The following is a 5,743-nucleotide window of genomic DNA, read 5'->3' on the forward strand; positions in this document are numbered from 1 at the left end:
AGTCTAATTGATCCTGGGTGAGAGGCCAGACCAAGAGCAAATTTGGCAGCTCCTATTAGTAAAAAATCAAGGGTCCAATTTACTCTGCCTGGGACAGTGTCGCCAGGCAGGCCCTTCTGGAGCCCTTTAATCTGAACATTGGCTGCTGTTCTCTTAAGTTGCATTACATTTGTGGGCCACTGGAGTAAAAACTCTTTTGACAGTCCCAAGAATTATTATTATTTTCATTTTATTTCAATAATTATTCATTTTTCATATTGACAAGACAATGAATGAAAAAAAAAACATAAACTGGATTAGAAAGTAACCAAACAACAGTCTCGTCATAGTCATTGTGCTTTTATGGAACATATTAGCTGTACATAAAAACAACAACAAAAACTGTGTAAGATAAAAGCCTTAAATGGTCGAAAGATATATACGTCACATCTACTGATTCTAAAGTAAAAAACACTTTAATCCATTCTGCAGTCAAAGGTCACTGTTACACAGTTATTGGGAAATGCAGTTAATCTAAACAGTCATACGGAAACAGCTCAGTGCATGTAGATATGGTCAAGACAACCTGAGAACGACCACACTGCTTCAAGTCAACAGGACAGTGCTCAACAGTGACTCAGACAACCACTGGTTACAATTAAGGTAAGGAGCAAATCTGAACACACAAACTGTACCTTAAAACTAATGAACTAGAGCAGCAATATATTATAATAATGCATAGTAATAATACAGGATACCACTCCTGTTAATAAAGAACACAAAACTGAACATTTCTGCTGTGACATTCAGAATTTGGTGAAACATTAAAATAAAACATGAAAAAATGTTTTATATTATGTCAATATGTATATATGAACCAAGGTCATAGATTTAGACAGCAACCTGTTGAATCTGTGCTATGAAGAATTAAAGCACTTCCGTAGACAAAAGAGGGTCCTGCTACTTTCAAGGTCTATCTGATTGTAGTGTAAAAGTGTATTTTGTGACACTTTGACTATTTTAAAAACATTTCTTATGTACAAATCTTTTATTATTTGTTCAATTTGAAGTCATTGCAATAAATGAATAGAAATAAAATGATGTATATAATGTTTGCACTAAAACACTAACACATTCAGCGTCATTACCACTTGTTAGCAACACCATCTAAAACCAATTCATGGCACAAATGTGAGAAGCATCTATTGCTGAAACAAAAAATGATCTCAAATGATGCCAACATGATGCTTTCTGAAGTACAATTCTTCACTCTATCAAAGCAAAAAATTTACAATGAAGCAATGATAAAACAGACAAAAGTGTGATAAAGGTGCTGTTAATGTGAGTGTGTCATCTCATTTCTGATTGAAATGGCAGTTTTATTTATATACCACATTTCATTAAAAGCAAACTTAACTTCAAGAACATGAATTGCCAAATGAAGTAAAAAACAATAAAATATAATCAAACAAAACCAAAACACCTACTGAAATAAAAAAGGTTTGAAGTTTTACCGTTTTGATGTACATCTCAGCTCTGACCACTAGATGTCAGCCATCCTCCTTCTGCCCGCCGCTAAGTTTTAATTGAAGGATGAATGTGGTTGATTCCCCACTTCAGTCTCTCTCTTTCTCTCTCTCGCCCCCCTTTCTACACGACTCTCTACCATCTCCGTCACACAGCCAAAATAATAAAATGCTGACTTCTCAAAGTGCTGTCAGTATGCCGGTCTCAGCATAGCAGCCCTGAAGCTTGACACACAGGAGAGAGGGGTGGGGGGTGGGGAGAGAAATAGGGGGTCGAGAGAGTGAGAGGAGGGAAAAAAGAGAAACAAGTTTGTCTGACAGCAGGCTCTGCCTTGCCCAGGGGCTTCAGCACTGCACTTCGGTGAAGGTAGGTGTGAGGCTGCTCTCTGTGTCTGTTTCAGTGAGTTTTTACTGGCATGTTTTAATGGCATCTCTTTGCCTCTTTGTGGGGCTTTCCTTCATCCACACTCTGTTGTGTCACTATGAGGTGTTTGTAAAATAGGAGAAAGGTGCTAGACAAATGGTATTGTCCAAAAATATGGTGTTTCTGTAAAGTTCTGTGCTTTTGTGGTTGATTTAACTATAAATCAGAAATGAGTTTTTTGGGGGTTTTTTTTCTCCCAGATATAGCATCTAAAAGACATTCACTTAAATGAATCTATCAGTATGGAATTTGTAGGCTGCCCATCACTGTGTAAGTAATTTGTCACCGGGGATTTGGAGATGTTGTCTCAGGAGTCTGCAAAGTTTGGAAACCAGAAAAGGCTAAAGTTTACACGTGGCCTGCTCGTCCTCTCCATTTAACATCCATTAGTGCCTGATGTTTTACTATTATCACCAGGTCAGATTGTCTTTTTGGGATTGAATGGTGTAATTATATTAAAAGCAGGGACCTTTCATTTTATGTAGATGGGACCTTTTGGGTTTTTTGGCTCAGGTACAATGTTAGTGAAAGCCACAGTATGTCTTAAAAATGAATTTCTTCAATGGAACCCCCCAGCAAAGTGGTTCTTAGGGTGTTCAAAATGGTGCTCTGACTTGGTCTCACGGAGCAACCCAAGCTGGGGAGGATTCACACAGCTGTAAGTAGCTGACTTGTGAAGCTAAAATTAAGCTGAAGGGTGATTTGGAATGTTACACTTGGTCGGTAAGACGTGGAGAAGATGGTTCGCTGTTGGTGACAAATCTTCTGAGCTCTCGGTGGCAGAACGAGGCCTTAGCCTGCTCACGAGCAAAAAGAAAAAAAAAACTTTTTCTGCTAACGTTACAGAAAATTGGATCTACCAAAAGAGCAAGGGAAACAGTGCAGTACAGTATTTGGAATCCCTTTAAAGTTTATTTATGTTCCAGGAAAGATAATGCACTGACACAGAAGCAGAGTGTAAATCATCTTGGAGCATTTATGAGTGCGTAACCTTTGTCACTATGAAATCTAGACGCTTGTAATGGTCTTTTACTTGTAAAATGCACTGTAACTCGCCCTGCTGCCTGCTTAAATGCAGTACTTTGACATGTATTCATTAGAACTCCTTGCATTTAAATTAAATATGATAAAAGTTATACGATGATAAAAGTTACCTTATAGTGAGTCATGGTTTTAATGCATTCACAATAAGTGCTTCTATCCTTCAGACCTCTAACAATCGTTGCTCCAAAATGAAGCTGCACCCATTTTTTTCTTCAAATAACTTCACAGAAGTTCAAGCATTGAAATCTCTCAATACTGGAGCTGCTGTAGACAACATAGTTGTGAAAATGCTTGTAGAAACTCAATAGATGGCTTGAGATGGAAGGTTTGTAAGGGCAGGATTTTAACTGTTGCAGACACACACACTGACAGCTGCAGACACCATGGATGAGCAGTTGTTCTTATTCCACTTTTTTCAGGCCTTCTTGGCATATGCCTGGAGACACTACATTGTGCCTGAGCAGTGCACAGTGTAGTGTAGTGTCTGCTAAAACAAGTTTGTGTGATCAAAACAAATTTATGTCACTTGGACCCAAGCAGGCATAGTTGTAGATGCAGAAACTGTAACACTGGCTTAACACTGGTTTAATAGGTGCAGTCATCAAGGGGAGTGGAGACCAGGCGTCTGTTCCTGTTGAGGAAAACTCCGTGGGCTTATCAGTCTTAGCTGAAATTTGCCCTGTGAGCTCAGTTATTCTGACTGACTGGACTTTTGCTCCCTTTGAGCAAGTTATATGAAGTTGGCCTGCATAGGTGTGATCTAATCAAAGGAGAGTGGGGGATACATCAATAGCGACAGTCTTTGATTCACAGCTAAAATAACATTTAGTTTCTAGTTTTAATTTTTAGGAGGTAGAATTACTTGATGCAAAAACAGTTTATACAAAAGAGTCAAAGCAATGGGTTAAAAGGGACCTGGATTGAATGCTGCTTACAAAAGCAGTACTTATCTCAAGAGACGGTTTAAGGTTTACGTAAAATGACACAGTCTTATCTGAAACAAAGAATCAAATTTATCTGAATTTGAAAAAAAACAACTTTTTCAGATCAAAGCAGAAAAAATATGACCCATTGGACTTTTGTGATCTCACTAAAGGTTAAAAACAAAACTGTATTTCAATGAAACATCAATAACATGTAGCTGTACATTTATAGCCAGGCTTAGCTGAGATCACGACTCCTATAACTAGAGCAGCTGCAGGTGCAGGACGTGGTTGAGATTTTAACTGGAAAAAGAACGGTCCAGAGCCAGCTGGCAGCGGCAGGTGACGGTCGTTGCACTGCTCCACACCCACTTTGCTTTCTATCATGCAGAAACCCTGCTGGGACTGCTGGAGACAGATGCATATGCACAAATACACCATCTGTTTCCAATGTGGACAGGGGCTTCCTGGAATGTGTCAAAACACATCATTTGATCAGACTGCTAGTTTACCAGAGTGCTATTTTCTATAGTCTACCAAAGCTGACAGCAAGCAATTCCCTCAAAATTGTAAAGTTTTGACTCTGTTTTGTAGTTTTCATGTCTCAGTGGTAGTTTTGCCTTTTGATACTTTGAAGGTTAGCTTTCTGATTTGTCATTTTCCCCCTAATCTATCTTCCCTTTGTGATTATGTGACCCTTCAAGCCTCTATAAGTTAAGAAAATATGTTCTTCGGCACTGGCAGGCTGTTGGTATCCAGTTGTCTGAGCCCTCACTCTCAGCTGGTCAGAACAGCCATGTATTTAGCTCATCAATAAGTAAGGCTCAAAGGCTTGACAGCAGGCAAATCACATGAGCTGAGTTTGGCCAGAAACCACTTTAAAAAAAAGGGAAAAATGAATGATCTAGTTAGCCTCATTTTTTTCATGTCACAATGTTTTGGATTTATTACACTGTCTGCTTCAAATGCATGAGTCAGACTAACATAAATATATATGAATAGGTAAAAAATGACATTTATCAGGCATTGCAGATTACATCATTAGTTTTCTTTTGATCATAGAAAAAAGCCCCACAATGCGTCTTTAAATTTACCAATTTATTGATTTGATTTGACAGATTACCAGATAGTGTTCTGTGAAAAAAAAAGGCATTTTAAAAAAGGAGTTCACTGTAATGACTTTTATTGATCTGAAGTCACATTAAAGCATTTTTGTCTGCATCTGTGACATGATGGTCCAGCAAAAGATGAATGACTCTGTAGCTGACTGATATTTAGTGTTTTTTTTTTATAGCTATGAGTCTACTTTAAAGAGCTGGGGGAGCTTTACTGTCAAGAGACTGGTAAAACCTTTCATCCGTGGTAAAAAGTGAGTCTAAGTAGATTGATGCCTCACCTTGTCCTGTAAGCTGCATCTTTTAAATCTCCTCTATCTTCCTCAACACTGGTTTATGCGATCCAGTGTTTGCGTCCCTGGCTTTACACATTAGAGGCACGCAGTGTTGATGAAAATAAAGATATACTTTAGTACATGTTATTTTGTGGGGTACAATATAATTTAATGGCCTATATTTTGTTTAAAAAACTCTGAATTCACACATATGTGTATACACAGTACTCAGTATTACACAGTCACATTATGTGTGGGGACTAGACTTTACTGTGGGCATGAAAAGAAATCCCCACAATAAAGATTTGAAATTTTATGGGTAGAAACATGGCTTTTGGTTAGGTTAGGTCTGTGAAATTGATGTATGTCATTGTTTTGTCCTGTATGTGTATGCGTATTTGTGTGTTTGTGTGTGTCTGTCTGCCCTTTCTAATAAAATGTAACCTGATCGGTGACT

At 38.2% G+C, this 5,743-nt stretch overlaps 1 protein-coding gene across 1 annotated transcript in view; it reads left to right on the top strand.

Moving 5' to 3' along the window:
- Positions 1–1,698: 1,698 nt before the first annotated feature.
- The window catches only part of tmod4 (tropomodulin 4 (muscle)), a 14,681-nt gene continuing 10,636 nt past the window's right edge, over positions 1,699–5,743 (top strand). Inside the window, exon 1 of the mRNA XM_005739214.2 lies at positions 1,699–1,872. The gene's annotated coding sequence lies outside the window, so the exon portion shown is untranslated. The remainder of the gene's footprint in view (positions 1,873–5,743) is intronic.

Source organism: Pundamilia nyererei, unplaced genomic scaffold (genome assembly GCF_000239375.1).
Source record: "Pundamilia nyererei isolate P.nyererei 1_Seehausen unplaced genomic scaffold, PunNye1.0 scaffold00090, whole genome shotgun sequence".
Lineage (NCBI taxonomy): Eukaryota > Metazoa > Chordata > Actinopteri > Cichliformes > Cichlidae > Pundamilia > Pundamilia nyererei.